The sequence below is a fragment of the Lissotriton helveticus genome, chromosome 5_1, assembly GCF_964261635.1.
Source record: "Lissotriton helveticus chromosome 5_1, aLisHel1.1, whole genome shotgun sequence".
Taxonomy (NCBI): Eukaryota; Metazoa; Chordata; class Amphibia; order Caudata; family Salamandridae; genus Lissotriton; species Lissotriton helveticus.
The window spans coordinates 181,074,897-181,094,363 of record NC_136065.1 but is presented as its reverse complement, the minus strand read 5'-3'; the positions used below and the strand labels follow the sequence as shown (position 1 = coordinate 181,094,363).

At 42.3% G+C, this 19,467-nt stretch overlaps 1 protein-coding gene across 1 annotated transcript in view; it reads right to left on the bottom strand.

The window, feature by feature from the left end:
- The window catches only part of BRINP1 (BMP/retinoic acid inducible neural specific 1), a 413,405-nt gene that overhangs the window by 262,965 nt on the left and 130,973 nt on the right, over window positions 1–19,467 (bottom strand). The window lies entirely within an intron of this gene.

Genomic DNA, 19,467 nt, shown 5'->3' with positions numbered 1-19,467 from the left:
TGTCAGTGATATTTATCACTAATGACATGCAAAGTGGGCGTGCCAAGATGTTAGCGACTGGAAACAGTCGCTAACATCGCTATCTCCTATTACCAACTTTTGGAGATATTCGCGCTAAGCGCGAATATCTCCAAAAGCTAACACCTGCCCTGAGCAGTTCTTCACCATGTTATCCAATGGGAGGTGGATAACATGGCTAAGAGCATTTGCTCGATAATGCATGAATATCGCTGACTTTTCAGCGATATTCATGCATTGCGGCTGTTTTTTATCGCATTTGCGATAAACCTTGCTAATAGCAAGGTTTATCTGCGATAAAAATCGCCGATGTGCGGCGATAATTTTTGTCTCTAAACAAGTTAGAGACAAAAATTATCGCTAGTTGTTGGTAATATGCCCCCCAGTCTTAAAAGTATTTGGCAAGCAAAGTGGGCACAGTGTCTTTAGAAATGCCTGTAAAAACTTTAACGTTTGGTCATTTTATTATCAAAATTGTACTGCAAAATGCACATTTTTAACCTACTTAAAAAAAATATATATATAATTCTCAAGGGGAGACCCGCTCTCCCCCACGCAAACACCAATCAGGACAGTTACACTTGCTCAGGCAAAGTCATACCTCCATTTTACGCCAACCACTATCAAACTTCACCAGCCGCCACTGTTCTCTACTAGAACAGGAGCGAGTAAACTAATCTTTGCCAACAAAGTAAGCAAATACGGGGCTCTCTACCCACTGTATTCCTACTGTATTTCGACAGTGCATTGCACCAAATGCATTTTTTGTGCTTCGTGAATTCTTTCTGTGTATGTTACCTATTAGAAATAATAATGGTATGTATCTTAACGTAATACTGGGGAGCCATTGTTGCCAATGGACCAGAACAGGGTGGTAACCACTGAATTGCAGCTCTCTCATGCTCCTACACTAATAAATATAAACAACCCCACATTTTTATTGTCTTTGATTTTCTCCTTCGGGCACATTCTGTTATGTTATGCCACAGGGGCTTTTAACTCTGAACACACCTCATTACTTGAATGATTGTCTCACTCACTGGGTGTGATTCTTATGAGGGGTGATTTGATTTGATATTTATATAGCGCTTGAATCACCCCCTAAGAGGTATCCCGCGCTTGCGAACTGCTTAGTCGGTCAGCAACATGGGTATGAGTTAAAACAATGTATTCTTCATAAGCCTACAGAACTGCAGTTGATCAGAGCATTCCCCAAATGTATAGGAAGTTGGTTCCAGAAGATATGGGCTAAGTGGAAGAAGGCTTTCCCACCTAGCCGAGCTTTTTGCGGCGTGGGACCACAAGTAGGGATTTGGCCCCTAAGCCTAGTGTCCTAGGAGGGTGATATTTTTTGAATTTCTGTGCCAGATAACTGGGGTCTTTGCCATTTAGGGCTTTATGCACAATGCAGCAGATCTTAAAGTGAATTTGTTTCCGCACTGGCAGCCAATGCAATCTCTGCAAGAGAGCGAGGGAAGGGGCAAGAGCAGGAGCATTGGAGACCAGTAGGGCAGCGGTATTTTGGACCACTTGCAATTTGTTCAAAGATGCTTCACTGGCTGAGATCAGGAGCGTGGGGGGCCCTTCCATGTACTTTGCAGGGGACCACCTCAAGTTTCATTACGCCGCTGACTAATATGTCAATGTCTATTGTTATTGAAGCCAGAACATGAGTCCCCATGTAAGAACCAGCCTACCCTAAACTGGGAATCTGGGGAGACACCACACTTCTACCATTAAAGGCCATCAAATTAATAGCTCTCACAACAAGTGATAATTTAGAGTGACAGAAAACTCCAGTTGTTGTCCTTTCCCTCCTTATGCATGCCTGGCTGCAGCTAATCAGGTGAGGGGCAATAACTAGCAATATGTGGTAAATTCAGCTATGCTTAAAAACTAAGGCAGCTTTGTTTGCGTGGTCCAAACTGACGCTAGACTTAGAGGTCACCCATTTACCCGCTTTTGGCACACCTTCTGGTGCTCATATGTGGCCAGGCTACTGGCATGTTGAACAACTCATCATGTTTGTTTCCCAATAACGAGTGTCCCCTCTTCCACTTCCATAGTCTATTCAACTCTCTGCCTCGTTTTCTAACACTCTATTTGTATTTTCTCAAACGCCATTTGCTTGGATGGCTGAGGGTTACTTGCTTCTCTGTGCCCACAGCCCACTTGCCTCTCCACATCTGTCTCCTGCCATCCTACACCCTCTTCCTAGCCTGCCCAAGATCCTTGGGTTGAGCTGCCCAAGTTGGGACAGGAATCGCTGTAATTATTCTTTGGTTGTGTCCTGAGCCTCTCTCGGTGGCCTTGATGCCGACAGTTGGGCTCTCGTTGAGGCTAGTGACTTCTGGGCTTGAGGGCTATTGTATTGTTATGTCTGCTTGATTCCCCCAGACACAGCAGTGGGTTGATGAAGATCGTGATTAGTAGTCTCACAGAATATCATGTACAAATATATTGTCTGACATAAATATAACTTTATAAGTATTGTTCCCCATGCAATCCCCTACTATCTACTATCATGCAATCATGTTTCCCCCACTGTCTTTTTTCACCCTTCCACCTAAGTTTTTCTGCACTTACTCTCCATTCTGTTCCGCACTGTACTTAGAATTTCTCAAAACTGACACATGGTAGCAGAAGAAGACATGGTTACCTTTTTTTATCACCATTGATAACTCCAAGCAGAAGTATCTTATGAAATCCTGTCCCTGCTCCTTCGGCTTTTGGACTCCTCCTCACATTGCTGATGGGACTGCTTGTGTCCAAGGCACAGACTCTCAAGGCATCAATAGGCTAGGAGAACACTAACTTCAGATGATATACTCACTATATTGAAGATATCATTGATGACATCATCTGAAGCATGTTTTTGTTTACATCATGTGTGTTTTCATTGTCTATTGATACCTTGATAGCCACTGCTGTTTGCAATATCTAGAGCCATTGGCCATCTTGCGCCACAAGTCGGCCAAGTGTTTTTTGCACAAAACATTGTCTCAACACTAGGCCAAGGGCAAGACATTTCTAGTGTTCTGAACCATGCTAAAGTCAATGAGACCATTGAGAATGGTCTAGAGTTGGTCTGTGGTTCAATAGATATCTACTGAGTGAAGCTTTGCTCAAGGACCTGGGAATCAGGCTAAAGAAATGAGACTATGCTGTATCACATATTACTAGCCCTCAGTGAGTGACAATATGCACCAGGGCGGGCAGCTCAAACCTTAATGAGACCATGCTACAATGCACGAGAGCCACACCTAATGTCAGCGACTGTGACCTGTAGAGTGAGACGTGCACCCAATTTGCCCAAATGAGTATGACTCACACTGTCTGAATGGGGCTTTGCTCCAGGAGCAAAGACTCACAATGTGTGAGATTGTGTTCAATGAAGTGAGATTCACACCCAGTGAGTATTTTTGTGCTTAAAAGCAGAAAGGTGACATGCAATAAGCGAAGCTGTAATTGAAATCGTCATATTGACACCTAAGGTGTACGATTATACTTGTTTTGCAATGCTGCCTTTTCGTGCGCTTCTTCCAGGTGTGACACTCACACAATATGAGTGACAGCACGGTATGAGACTCATAACTAATGTAGCACACTGTGCTTCAAGACATAAGAGCCAAAGTCAATGAGTGAGACAATGTTTTAAAGACTGAGACTCGCACCAAGTGAGAAATGCGGTGCACCACTTTGTGGGACTCACACCGAACTTCACTACCAAGAATTGAGACTTGCAAACAACTAATACGACAGTGCTTCTAGATGTGATGATTCTCACACACTGGCTTCACTGCTGAGACTCACATCCAGGGATTGAAGCTGACTTTGCTCCCTTCTGCTCTATAGGGCCTTGATGCATCACCCTTCTTTGCTTAGCGTTGTGCTCACTTGCTCTCTAGCTATGCTCCATGCGCCGACTCCTGGTCTGGACTCTACAGCTTCGGTCTCTGTAAAACATTTCTGTCCAGATCCAGGAATTTAGAGCATATAGAAGGGGCTCTGTGACATAAAAAGCTTGATATCATACACAGCTGTAGTTTATACACACTTTTGGACTATGGGCCCGATTCACAAAAGTAATGTGAGACAAAATCCTAACTTTACGACTTTTGGTATTCACAAAAGGCATTTAGTAGTAATACATTTAGGATTCCTAACTTTACTACTACTAAACTGAGAAGAATCCTAACTTTACGACTATTGTTATTCACAGAAGGCATTTAGTAGTAGTAAAGTTAGGAGTCCTAACATTACTACTACTAAACTGAGAAAAATCCTAACTTTACGACTCAAAATTTACTACTACTAAATGCCTCTTGTGAATACCAAAAGACATAAAGTTAGGATTTTTTCTCAGCTCAATAGTAGTAAAGTTAGGAATCCTAACTTTACTACTACTGAATGCCTTTTGTGAATACCGAAAGTCGTAAAGTTAGGATTTTATCTCAGATTACTTTTGTGAATCAGGCCCAATGTTTTTAGTGGAATGAGGTAGCAAGCAGGTGTTACCAAAAGCACCAGGCCTCTACAACAGAGCCAAAAGTAGGCTGACCCGCACTTTCGCCACCAGGGGGAGCACTGCGGTGCACTGAAGATGAGATTCCAACCTCTGCATTTCCCCCAGTAACACACCCCTGCATCTCTCTCTAGTCTCTGTTTCTATCTTGGAGCATGTGAGATAACTGAACAGAGAACCTGTAGTAATACCCTACAACACAGATACATCTGGTGCACTTGAAAAGCCCACAAAGGTGGGAATCAGGGGTCGCCAGAGCCATAGTGAATCCTGCCTGACACACATTTGCCAAGGTGGCAGCACTATTTCACAAGAGATGCTTTTGGCTAGTACGCTTCACTACAGATGCTTCACAATCACCAGTTGCCACCATTCTGTTTACTTGTATACAATTGTATAACATGTAATTGTGTATGAATGTTCCCATTGCTCCAGTAGAGGGCAAGTGGCTTTTGTTGTTTGAAACAAGTGATACTGTGGTCAGAAGTCGAGAACTTTCATTTAAATTCTACAGTCAACTGAGTTTAAACGTTTGGCTAAGTTGGTTGAGGTGGTCTCTGCGATTCGTTCACGTGCACTAAAAGTTGAGGAGAACAGAAGATTATTTTCAGGGGGCTGCAGGAGTCGAGCTGGCACAGGAGGTGATCTGCCAGACGCACTGGTGTGATAGCTGAGTGTGTGGGGCCTTTTGGCTAAATGTGGGCCTGTTTTATGGTCGGGTGGGACAGTTTTTCCATTGATTTCCCTGATAGTACCACCAATATTGCAGACAGCAGGCACAAACCAGCATCCGACAGCTTGCAAAACAGCTATAGAGCGTGTTCAAAAGTGCCCTCATTTGCAAACCTGGAACACTTTTTCATCTTTCTGAGTCACTATGGAGACCAGTTTTATTTTGGTGGCCCAGCATATTTCCTATCTCGGTTGACCTTGAGGCTGCCTCTTGATATTGGACATGAAGTACAGTAGTCCAAGGAAATGAAAGGTTTGTATTTGTCAGTATCATCAATGGCCGCTACAGGCACATTTTTCATAAACTCGAAATAAACGTTTGCAATTTTAAGTCATTTTAGTCTCATTTATTTTAGTTATTTGTGCTTTAGGTAATTATATTTATTTTAACCCCTTCGCCGTGGTGCGTGGGGCCGCGCACGGCGCCGCGGTGCTCGTGACGAGCCCAGCTCGCCACGCTGCACGGTGTCGTCATGACCACGCCCGTTTCTTAGAACGCTCAGCACAGCAGGGGAATTATCCCCGAGTGGGAGTGCCGCGGCTCGTCATGAGCACAGTGCCACGAAGGTGTTAAGACCTTCTTATAATTTCCAACAATAACCTTTTAATACTTCAGAAATAGCATAACGGCCAAATCGTTTGCGTTTAATTTTGATTTTCTCACTCATTGACAGCCAGTCAAAGCCCACTAACTCGATAAATTCTATGGCTCATGAGAGACAGTGCAATCACTGTGTGAAGAAGAGGAGTGTGGAAGCAGCGTGCGTCAGCATTCTGAACTTCCAAAGTCGTGCTCTGTGCCAAGTGCAGAGGCTGTGCTTTATTGGCACTACTTCTCAAGAGAGCTGTGTGAGTGACTGTGTGGGCCCCTCCCATCTGCTTAGCTGCTCCACTGATAAGGGCACGCGTCCCTTGAGGGCCAGCACAGAAGGCCTGCTCCGAGAGTGGAGGACTGCAGTACATACATGACGTCAGAGTGGGCTCCACCTCTCTGTGGGTGCGCGTGGTACTATATCCTGGAGGAGGGGCAATCAGCGCATGGAAAATATGAGCGCTTAAACTAAACTCTTCCATCGGCTTGACTCTTTTTATACTTACGGCCCAAATCCTGCCAGTTCTCTCTAAACGTTCCACCCACCCAGAGAGGGTGTTTTCATTACACCGGAAGCACACTGCTTGACCAAAACCATAATAAACGAACAAGCATTGGCAAAGCTAGTCACGACTGAAAGTTTTGACATTGCAGACTGTTGGACTTGGCCCTTTTTGCAGGGTCATCCCGGAACTTTTTGCCTTCCTCTATTTTTTCTGACCTGTTGTTGGCTGTTTTATGACTCTGGGCACTTTACCACTGCTGATCAGTGCTGAAGTGCATATGCTCTCCCTATTATAAATTGATGTATGGATTAGTGACTCCATAATTGGCGGATTTGGGTTACTTGTCAGACCGTAGTACAGTGCACTGAGTGTGCCCAGGGCTTGTAAAATCCAAAATGCTGCTAGTGGGCTTGCAGCACTGGTTATGCCACCCACAGAAGCAGCCTGTCAAGTGTGTCTAAGGCCTGCCATTGCAGAGCCTGTCTGGTACTGCGATGCTGACTGGGCAAGTACACCCACTTGTCAGTCCCTACACCTTCCCTTTTCTTTATATCAGACACCCCTATGGTAGGGCCAAGGGCAAAGTGCATTGTAAGTATAAGGTAGGACATGCCCTGGTGTGTGTGGCAGTTACTAATAGTGGATTACAGCCATTTTCGTTTTTCACTATTGCAAGGCTACCTATTCTCTATAGGCCAGAATGGGCAGTAAGATTATTACATTTTGTAATCCTAACTGAGTCAGGGAACATGGTAGAAATTCGAGTTTAGTATGCCTGAACTCAGAATGATAAAATACATAGTTTAGTGAAGTTGGTTTTAACATTCTGTGTTTGAAAATACCACTTTTAGAAAGTAGGTATTTTCTTGTCTAACTATCCAAACCTGCCTCTGCTAGGTTGTGTATTCCTTGTCTAAAGTTTGAGTGACAGGGCTTCAGGATTCCAAGAGACAGGATGAGTCGGCCCAGTGGTGAATAGAGAGTTCTGCATCTAGATGGAAGGGAGGAGTTGCACCTGGGACCTGAATAGGACTGTGCTTGCCCCCCACAGTGCTGGCTCCACCCCCTCTGGTGCGTCTGATGTCTCTGCCCTGCACTGTGAAAGGAGAGAATGAATCATGTCAACAGAGTGCTCCAGGGCTGTGCTTTTCCTCCACAATGCTGGCTCCACCTCCTGTGGGGCGTCTGATGTTTCTGCCCTGCACAGTGAAAGGAAATAAGGAGTCATGTAAACAGAGTGCTCCAGAACTGGTTTGAACTAGGCGAAGGCCCCTCTGCCTTCAGAGGACAAAGGATTTTGGGGTAAAAATATTGGGACCCTGATCCCAAGAAATTAGATCACTTTTGGACTACAAGAAGAAACCTTTGCTGAGGAGAGGAACCTTAAGAAACTGAGGAGAGACTATCCCTAAGCTGAAGTGCTGCTTGGGGGATTGGCCTGCAGTGGTTGCCTGACTGCCAGAAAGGAGAAATAACTTTGTGTGCTTTATTTTCAAGTTATGAAGGATCTCCAAGAGCTTGGAACAGAGCTTGCCTCCTGCTGAAGTCTCCGGGACAACAGACTTCAAACCCCAGCTCCCCAGAGTTCTTTGGAAGTGCCTGCTGCCGTTTTGGGGCCTTCTAAGGGACTTCTTGTCCAAGGAGCTGGAAGCGCGACTCAACGAGGAAGAAGTGTGTCGCCGTCGCTGCTGCTGCCGTCACATCGTGAATGTCGGCGCTGTAGCTGTCGTATTGCACCGCATCGAGAGAAGCGTCTCGCAACGAAGAAGAAGCGTGTCGCCGTCGCTGCTGCTGCCGTCGCATCGTGAATGTCGGCGCTGTAGCTGTCGTATTGCACCGCATCAGGAGAAGGGTCTCGCAACAAAGGAGAAGCGTATCACTGTTGCTGCCGACGCATCTTGGATGTTGCCGCTGTAGCTGTCGTATTGCACCGCATCAAGAAAAGAGCCTCGTATCCACGGAGAAGCGCGCCGCCGTCGGAGCTGCTGGGTTGCATCTTGGATGTCGCCGCTGTAGTTGTCGCATTGTGCAGAAGCCTGTCGCAACGTAGAAGAAGAGTGCCGCAGCTGAGGCTGTTGCCGTTGCATCGCTGAACAAGGGTGTCGCCGCTGCAGTTGATGCATCGTACCGAGACTTCTCGCATCATCGGAGAAGTGTGCCGCATCTGGAAGATCTTCATGTCTTTATTTCTTTGCATTGGAACTTTGCTGCATTTCCATCGCTGCAACACTGTTTGTTGCGGAAGCGTACCGCATCGTAAGGTACATTGACTTAAAGTGTCGCATCTTAAGAACTGAACTGAACTAAGCTAAAACTACCATTTTAAGTATAGTATTGTTGATTTTTGTCGTTTGTAGTCTTGTGTTAAGTCTATTTAAAGAATACATATTTTTAATATACAACTGTATGGTGTCCATCTGCAGTGTTGTCACTGGGTTATTGTATGTTTACACACTGCCTCTGAGATAAGCCTGTCTGCTCGTGCCAAGCTACCAGGGGGATGAGCAGGGGTTATTTTAGGAGTGTACCCCCTTACACTGACTAGAGGCATGGGTCCCTGTTTGTCACAAGTACCTACCTTTCCCAACTAGAGACCCCCAAATCTAACACAGACCTATTGACTTACCCAGTCATTTGTGCTAATGCTGTTCAGCATTGGCAAAAGAAAGAAAATGATTATTAATGATGATGTTCAGATATTGTCAAAGACAAAAAAAACTCAGATGCAGTGAGGTAAATGGACACATTCAGCATCACTGATTATTGAATAAATGAAATATAAATTATATAGCGCACAGCTGGTCTGACAGAGGTGTCCCGGCACACACTGCTCTAAAGAAATATGTTTTTAGCGACGTTTTGGGGGCTTTTTCCAAGTCCAACTCTATAAGAGATGTAGGGAGCAAATTCCAGTGTTTTGTTGTTAAGTAAATAAAGTAGGGTCTTCCCTGCCTCTCCCTATAGATCTTAGGGATACATATTAAACCCTGATTGGAGTACCAGAGGGTTCTATTGGGGACCTAGTGTTTAAAGGTGAAGAGACCTATAGCTGGGGGTAAGGGCTTTGAACATTATCCTATGTTTGATGGGAAGCCACTGTATAGTTTTCAAATTCTGCACAGAGGATTGTCTTTTCGGGCATCTCAAAATGAGGTGAGCCGCAGCATTTTGAACCAGCTGTAATTTGTTATGGAGTACTCAAAGCAGTCCAAGGTACCGTGAGTTTGTGTAATCTAACTCCGCCATGATCATTGCGTGGATTAGCATTTAATGAGACTGATCCGGCAAGAGTCTTTTTTAAGAGCAAAAAACAGGTGGCTGTGATCTTCCTCACTTGAGGCTCAAATGATAGCTGATTATCAAAAATTACACCAAGGTTCCTGACTATTTCTTTCTTTAGATATGCATCATTACGCTGTGATGGCCACATCATGATAATTTATACGTACACATGCATCACCAAGCATGTGCACGCATATGTTTTGATGAAACCTGCAGTGGCCTCCTGGCAGGGCCCGGGCACTTATTATTTTACAAATTGAGCACTGCTATAAAGCAATAGGTAAATAATACATTAGTAGAGAGCAGAGAAGGCAAAGTGGAGATGGAGGAGAAGGGGAGGACGAATGGCCGGAGCAGGAAACAAGACAAGAAGGAAGGCTTCTTTTAAGGGCGATTATTCCAGGTGAGGTGTAATAAAACCCATCTGTAAAATGTCCATGATTGTGATGCAAAGAAATCAATATGTGTCCTATGACTACCAGTTTGCCATCTTCCCTTCCTCTGCCCCTTCAAAGTGCCTACAAGTTTCACATAGCTTCACATTTCCACCACTGCCATCTGTATGCTTGTGTGCTTTCAACATTCTCATCCTCTAAGGATAAAAGCAGGAGCCAATGTTGGGGCTTATGGAGCTATCTTGGCCTCTCTCGGCCTTGCATCCTGAGATTGGGCTACAAGCATCACTTCTGTACACAAGGCGCGCAGAGGCGACATAGGGTCAGTACATGCCTATGCTGGGCTCTGCCCTTCCCTGCTCAGAAGTCAATGATACCACTTGGGGGCAGGAGGAAGAAATCCAGTGATCACATCAGGGACATGAGCTAAGAACGCAGACTCTGGGCACACCCAACTTCCAACACAGGCTACGCCTTCAACACTTCCCTTCTATATAGGGACACAATCCTGACCACTGTCGGGCAGACATTCAAGTGGACACCAGGAACTATGCCACATAGGATCGAAAACCCACTCAGATAGCGTGAAACAATACGACGTTAGCACTGGTGATTGTTAGAGATGCAGGATTGTGTGAGTACTGGTTATGTTGTGTTTTCAATGAGGGCCACTTTCGGCCAAAGGAACAATGTTTTCAAACTGAATCAAGGAAAATCCTTGGCTGATTCAGGTATGACACTAATGACTATTTATATGTATATACGGGAAAAACACACAATGAATCTTCTCTAGACACGCATACTCTTTTTGTCATACTTGCCCAACTCATTAGTATCAGGGCACAAGTCTTAAAAAAAGAAGTGGGGGTACTAACCTAGTTAATCAGTATGCAAGTGGCATCGCAGCGCGTGGCATCGCAGCGTGTGACATCACAGCACGTGACATCACTGCGTGTGACATCACAGGAACTGACATCACAAGAAGTGATATCAGATCTTAAGCCCTCACATATATGTTTAGCAGGTGTATTATGAGAACATGTGAGCACATTTCGAGTAATTGCAAACCCTCCTGATTTAGGCAGAAGATTCACACTTTTGCACGCTATATATATATATATATATATATATAGAAACATTTTACCTTTTGTCAGCGTTAAGCTTTCTATAGCCATAGTGCTTTAAAAGAAATAGTGATATTTAAATTATTACAACACCTCCTCAAGAGTAATAAGCGTATATAAATGCAAATTATTTTGTGCAAATACTGGGAAAGATCAACACATCTGACGTTCTAACAGTGCATGCATATCTCCTAAACAGGGACTGAACAAAGTGAAAAGTTACCTCTTCTAAGTATGTGTGAAGTGCTAACAAGGTGCAAGCCTTTGCTTCCCCTCTGCTGCATTTGCATCAGGTGTGAGGTTCCTGACTGCGGCCAGACAGGAAAGTCCAACAAAAGGAGGCTTGATGAACCCTGAGACATGGCCTTTGTATCCTAGCAGGAGTCAGAAATGAGAGAGCCCCGTCCGCGCCTGCACGTTGTTGTGATCAAAGCAGACAACAACGTGCAGGCACTGCTGAATGTCTCCCGGGGTTTGGAAATTACACCGGGACGAATTCAACATCTTTTTTAGTGGGGCCCATCTTCTTGGCAGGGTGAACGACATCCACCCTGTGAAAGAGGTTAAGGGACGCTGTCCACCCGCGTGGACCCCCGACTCGTTCCCTGATTGGTATCAATAATCGACATTTGAAGGATGAGTAGCCGAGTCAGCCCTTTCCGGATTATAAAATGTGGTCTGCGGTTTTCAGCAGACACTCAGCCCATCATGTTAGGTTGTCATTAGAAAGCGTCTTAACTCCTGCCGAAGTACCACCCCGCCAATGTCAGGAGTCTGCTGTTACGCAGTATTGACGCGGTCCCGCCCACGCGAGGGTAGATACCATCTCAGTGCTCGGTACGGCTCGTCTCTAAAGTAACGTTCCATCAGAGCGCTGAGTGCACCAGGCGCTGTCTCCGAGGGCGGAGGCGGAGGGAACGGCTGGCTCCTGCTTGGCTAACAACTATCCATTATGATTTTACAAGGGACCCGCAGACATCTCCCCCTTCACACTGGTGCCTGGAGCAGAAGCTCACAACATTAGCCGGGAGATTTCCTGATTTTTGCATATGAAAGTTCGAGCATGGTACCGCGTTTTCAGCACTGTCCTAAGGAAGGAGGGTGTATCCCAAAGAAGGGACGTGGTCCCAAGGAAGGGGTGTGTTTCTAAGGAAGGGATGCACAAAGTCTTTATAATACGAATAAAACCTCGCAGACATTCAAACTAGTATTGTCAAAGCCAATAGGTTGCACCTATGCGAGATCTATTGACTCAGTTTTTTTTTATATGTTGCACAGCAGCGCGTGCGGCAGGGCAACATTGTTTACAGTAAAAGAAAAAACACTATGATGTGGCCAGTGCTGACTACGTCATAACTTTTCTTTTACTTCTTAAAATGTTGTTAAACCCCTGCTTGGGTGGTGGGTGGTCAGTGGTTAGGTAAAAAAAAAACTCTGCCATGCACTCTGGTAGGGTGCATGGCACAAAGAAAGAAAAAGTACCTGGAGCAGGGTGGGGACAGTGGAAGGACACTGTCCGCACACAGGAAGCTGTGCTAGGCCCATGCTCCATGGCAGGTACACAAGATCCTGAAAGAAGATGGGAGGAGGTGAACATTCAGAAGGAAGTAGGAGGCGTGACCATTAAAAAGGAAGGAAACAAGAGTGACTCGGATGCCAACCAATGGTAAGCAGCAGACAACCGAGGGAGCCTGCACAACCTTGACGGACATCGTTCCGTTTCTCTGCGGATCTAACCATTGAAGGACCGCTGCCTTATCCATAGGACCATTGTGCCATAGCTCACTGAGCCTCCCCGGAAAGCACGAAGCAACCTTGCCGCCACCCCCATTCCAGCTCATAACTACTCCGGAACGAGAAATTGTAATCCAAAGAAACACTGTGCCACTCTGCCGGTTGTTTTTCCTTCACTCGGAAGCAAAGGATTCCTTAACTCCACGTATTGTGGACCTGACTTTGGAAACAAACTGAACCCGCCCCTAGCTCAGAGGCGCATCAATGTTCAAACCAGGCACTGTAATTTAATAAAGTCCTGATGATGATCCCTAAGTAATTTAGAGTGCGGGATCGAAACGTCGACCTTTTTAAGTAGCCATACAGTGTCACCATTTTTGTACTAATTGCTGTATGCACTACTCTGGTATACACTTGCAATATTGATTTAAAAAGTGCACCATTCTGCTCTACTCTTCTTTGCCTGAAAAATCTTCCTTTCTACTTTACCAACTATATCTCTCTTCACTTATTTTCTGTCCCGAGTCAAGCACAGGATTGTGCCCGTCATTTTTGAAACCCTGTTTCCAAATTGAAATGTTATCTCTTGATTATTGTATATTAATAAACTCCATGTCCGGCTGGACATGGACAATCTAACAGCAGCCTACTATGGTATGTCTAGCATCTAATGTTTATCTATGTAAGTGCTCTGGACCCTTTGTTCCTTTTTACTATTGATTCGTACCCTCGGTCCAAAGCTACCTTAAGGGCCCCCCCTTGTTTTTCTAGAGAACCAATGGTAAGTGTTGATAAGTATGGGGAGGCTCTAAACATGTTTTGAAGCTTTAAAAAACAAACAAAAAAAAACCAATAGTTTTGCTAAATGCACATGCACACAGTAGGCAAAACCTAAAAAAGGCCTCTCTATTGTACATGGAGTTTTCAAATTTCCCTACAGCTAAGCCATTGCACAGTCTTTTTTATTACAAACCACAAACCTGCAATATTTCACTACTAGTACTACTTGATGCAGAAAATGGATATGCCCTTTCTTTGAGTTAACTTTGGAGCCATTTTCATTGTGCTTTTTAAACCCTATGGATGTTTGCAATCATATAACTTTTAAAGTACATTAAATGAGGTGTGGAAGCTTCGATTTCAATGTGAAATCCCAAATGCAGAACAGTTTACAAGACATGTGTGGGGTGTGTATAATTTTCATAAATTTCTAGAAGTTTGGACATAAATGACCTTGACCCCCCCTAGTCCTGTAACACACAGCCTCACAGCTGGGTCTCAATGTAAGAACCACATTCTTATAGAAGATCGCTGCATAATGCCAAAATGTGTCCTATGGCCAAGCATTTTTGAATTTCAGAATTGAGGTGCAGTGCTAAACAAGTAGTCTGGTGTTAATTCATCTCCTGAAAAGTGCATGCTTTTCAGCGTTCTGGAAGTGCACAGGTAGAGTATTCTAGAATTGAGAGCTCAGAGCTGAGAATGACGAGGACAACTCAGGTAACAGAATAAGGACTAGGGTGATAACGCACCCATTCTCCCTAGAGGCAATTTGAACCTCAAAAATGGCATGTTCTGTGCTGTGTGAAGGGCATAAAGTAGTACAGCACCAGAGTTTGTAAGACCCGCCTGCCGACGAATGCGTTAGCAGAGCTTGCACTAGCAGGTCTGGGCTAAGAAGAGAATCACCATGTGGTACAATGGAGATTGCAATGTATACCCTAGGATGTGTACTGAAGGCAAAATCCCCCCCAGGACATTTTCGTACTTGTTGACAACATCATAGGTGTCAGCCATGTAAGATGTGTGTTTTAGTGTAAGGCATAGATGTTATTTGTATGTATATCAGGAGAAACACAGCTTCTCTCCTTGCTTGTGCCTCCCTTTCTTCGCATGAGGATTTGGGGCAAAGTCAGATCACACTATTTTAGAAAACCTGGATCTTCGCCAAAACCTAAGATTTTTGTGCTTGTCCACTCTCGACACGCCGGCCTAGACAATGGTGCGAAAGGGGTTTGTTTTCAGCATGAAAAGATAATTCCAGTGCACAATAGGTTTGTGAAAGCTGATCAGTTGCTACTGTTTGTGGTGCTTTGGATGCTTGCCTCGCTTTGCTTCATTTAGTACCACACATGCACCAGTGCAAACCCTCAGTAAATCTGGCCCAAGGAGGCTGGAACCCATGCCTTGGTGACCAAGGTTCCATAAAAGGTCAAAGCTAGTAGAGGGAAGGCGTGGTCTCTCCAGCGGTTCTCAACAGGAGGTGGGATCTTATGTCCATTCCAGGGGGACTGATGCAAATATTGAAAATGCATATGATAGCAATAGATCTTGTAGGTATTGGCTTTTGTATTGTTCCAACCTAGGCAGCCAGGCTCCATTTCCCTAAATTACTAATTCGGTGTCTGAATTTGAGGGCTTCACCACACACTTTTGCACTTCAGATAACTTAAGTGTTAACTAGGAACTCATGAAGTGAGAAATAAATTGCAGACAGACTGTTAAGGCCGATGAGGATTAAAGTGATGTGTCTGGTCATCGCCACTGTGTCATCAACATAGACACAAAAGCCAAACCCAAATGATGTGTAGGGTACAGAGTAGGCCATGCCTGTGCATCAGGATGCGATGAGACGAAAGCCTGTAAATGGCTATAATAGACTATTAATCATTGACAAGGATTAAATGTAACTTCTGTTGACAACCCTAATCCAGATGAAGTTTACAACCTTCCATTTTTTCCTGCCTATTAGCATGGGTGGAACGAATGTTTCATTCATTTTCAGTTAGGTCAAAATGCCAAAACATGTGGGTTGTGGAGCATTTTGGTAAAGCAAAACAGCAAAAAAGTATGAAACCCACAGAGCGTTCTGGGGAGGGTATTTGGACAAAATATTGAGTCAGTAATATAGAGCTACATTAATATCGAGCGTTTAATATTGTGACACATAAATATTGTGATGTAGAAATATCGTTGACAAAAAGACTTTTTTTTAAGGTAAGTAATATTGTTTTAAAAAATATCTGAGTTGTTAATATCGTTTTTAATTATAGTTAAAAATATCGTTTTTTATTATCTTTATGTGTATTCAATTATATCTTAATTGTATATGTTATATATTGTTTGTATAATTGTTGTTAATGTTTTTGAATATAGTTTATAATTGTATGTTATTTATAATTGAAATGTAATTGTTAATTGGTAATAGTAATGCATAGTGTTGTAGCATGTTAAGCGGTTTGTAGGGGTACAAGGTGGGAATCTAATTATGTATAATTCATTATTAATACATTTTTAAATTAATATTAATTATTTAATTGTGTAATTAATCTTTTTCAGTTATATTTTAGGTGTGGGTTGTTGGGTTTGTAGACATATTAGGTGGGAAGTTAATTAAGTAATAATTAATAGTGTATTCATTTATTAAATATTTAATTGATAATTAATTATATAAATTGTGTAAATATTATCTTTTTAAATAAATATATTTCTTATGATATACATTAGGTGTGGGTTGTGTTTTTAGGTGGATAGGGTGGGAAGTTATTTGAGTCAATATTAATTATTTAATTGTGTAATTAATCTTTTTCAGTTATATTTTAGGTGTGGGTTGTTGGGTTTGTAGACATATTAGGTGGGAAGTTAATTAAGTAATAATTAATAGTGTATTCATTTATTAAATATTTAATTGATAATTAATTATATAAATTGTGTAAATATTATCTTTTTAAATAAATATATTTCTTATGATATATATTAGGTGTGGGTTGTGTTTTTAGGTGGATAGGGTGGGAAGTTATTTAAGTCATAATTAATTATTAATTAATTGTTCATGTGTTATTCACTATTTAATTAATGGTGCTATACTTTTTTAAGTCACAATTAATTTACAATGAATTATTCATGTATTATTCATTATGTTGTTTATTACTTAATATGTTAATTGTGTTATACTTTTTTATTTCAATTATATTTTAATTGTGGGCTGCTAGGTATGTGGGGGTATACTGTGGGAATATAATGAAATAAATGTATAGCATTTGTTTAGTATTAATTATGTAAAAAATAAAATTTGGAAATTGTTCAATTGTTTTTTAAACATTTTATGTATCATTAATTTGGCAGTTGTTAAACGTTTTACCAGTTTATTTTTTAATTTATTTTGCATATGTTTATATACGTGTTATATTAGTAAAATAAAAAAATAGTACAAAATTATCTAAATTTACATGAAGATTTTTAATAACAGTTTTGCATCACAAATGTGTACATAAACAAAATCACATATATGTGTGTGATTATATATATAAATATATATTTATATATTGTTTTAAATATTATTTAAACATATTTAATATATATTATATTAATGTTACATGTTAAAATATTAAATATTGACTATTTTGAAATTTACATATATTGAAAAACAATATTTTTGTATAAATGTTTACGATATTAGTGTAGAACAATAGTTTCCCCCCGATAATATTGTTGTACCGACCATTATAAATATATGGAGACAATATTTATATCATTTATATTTAGGACTCGATATTTCTGTAGGTCGATACTTGTGGTTTAGATATTATGTCATAGATCCGCTGATTTATTTCATGTAAGGATGAAGAGGAATTCTGGCAGTCTGTTCGTCATCCATGGTCCTGAAAACAGAATTCCCTAATTTGTGCACGCTTTCACTTTCCTATGCGAAGACCATATTCTCCATCTGGACCAAAAGCCCAAGTAAAATGCCTAATCAGTAGGTGTGGTTGAAGCCAAACCTCCATACTCAACCACATGTGTAGGTGGGACTTAAAGAGATAAGCATGTCTGTGGGCAGGGACAATGCCTTGAGAAAGGATTGTGTGACCTGGATTTCACACATGAATGTCATGGTCTAAATATTGTTTTAAAAAAGTGTTCAAATATTGATTACAAAAATATTGCCCCATTGACTGCATGTAAAAGAAGAATTGCTGGTACCCAAAGTTTTGCTTAGAAGTCTGTGGCTGGTGCTATCGAATGTCAGACGTGCTAAATACCAATACCATTTGGGTTGAAGTCTAATGATTAAATATAAGCGCTGGTTGCCAAAAATAAGTGACTAGATGACTTAATGTGTACTCTAAGTGTGTTAGTAGAGCACACAACAGGATATCGCACTATATGGGAAGATATCCATCAGTTACTCTTCCTTTGCCGCCCTTGCATCATTTGAAACACTTCCCAAAGTGAAGAATATTTGTTGTTGCCACCTCACTTTGATGTAAATGGGAGTGGCTAGTACTCTGGGGTCATGGGCACAAAAAACTTGTGTTAGTAACTGAAAGCAGTGCATGAAAAGAATGTGGGAACAAAAAAGTGCTCTATTAAAATTGGAGAGTGAGCGCAAAAAATACTTTATTCTGGTGCCGTTCACTTCCAATGTTAAAAGCAATTCAGCGCAAAAAGTCAGTAGGTTCAACAAATAACTACTGACCCGATGTATTGGTCGACATGTTTCTGCATTTATTTAAAGACCCACAAGGTATCTACCGCTTCATCAGGACCTAAATATTTTGCTACTGCTTGAAAGAGAAATACAACAATATTGATACAGAAATCACCTGATCAATCCTGGAAGTCCTCCTAAGTGTGCAGGGGATGTCCCAGTACGTAAGTCATCACGACACAGACTCAGAATCAAGAGGAACGTGCTCCTCCTCACCTGGCAACAGCTCAGGAAGATAGTGCACCGCTCTAGCCGTCGGTACACCTTGCAGCCATCTGTGCTCCCCATGCAGCACAGATGGCGGCAAGGTGTACCGACGGCCAGAGCGGTGCACTATCTTCCTGAGCTGTTGCCAGGTGAGGAGGATCACGTTCCTCTTGATTCTGAGTCTGTGTCGTGATGACTTACGTACTGGGGCATCCCCTGCACTGAATTGCTTTTAACGTTGGAAGTGAACGGCACCAGAATAAAGTATTTTTTGCGCTCACTCTCCAATTTTAATAGAGCACTTTTTTGTTCCCACATTCTTTTCATGCACTGCTTTCAGTTACTAACACACGTTTTTCGTGCCCATGACCCCAGAGTACTAGCCACTCCCATTTACATCAAAGTGAGGTGGCAACAACAAATATTCTTCACTTTGGGAAGTGTTTCAAATGATGCAAGGGCGGCAAAGGATGAGTAACTGATGGATATCTTCCCATATAGTGCGATATCCTGTTGTGTGCTCTACTAACACACTTAGAGTACACATTAAGTCATCTAGACACACATAGACTCATTATAGACCCACAGTTATTCTTTATGTAGTACATATCATATTTAGGGGGTAGTAATTGTGTGGTCGTTAAATATTCCCTAGGACCCTCCACCTACTTGTTTGTTATTGTTGTCCCAAAAATAAGTGCCTGAGAGCTGTTTTTTTACAGTCGATTTAGTGATATTACCATCCGGTTCGCTAATGAGAGCCACTTTTATTTTGGTGCTCTGGCCTCTTTTTCAATGACCGCCAGCACAGGTAAAATCAGTGGGGCAAGGTGGGCAGAAAGTCAACAGATGTAGGGGTAA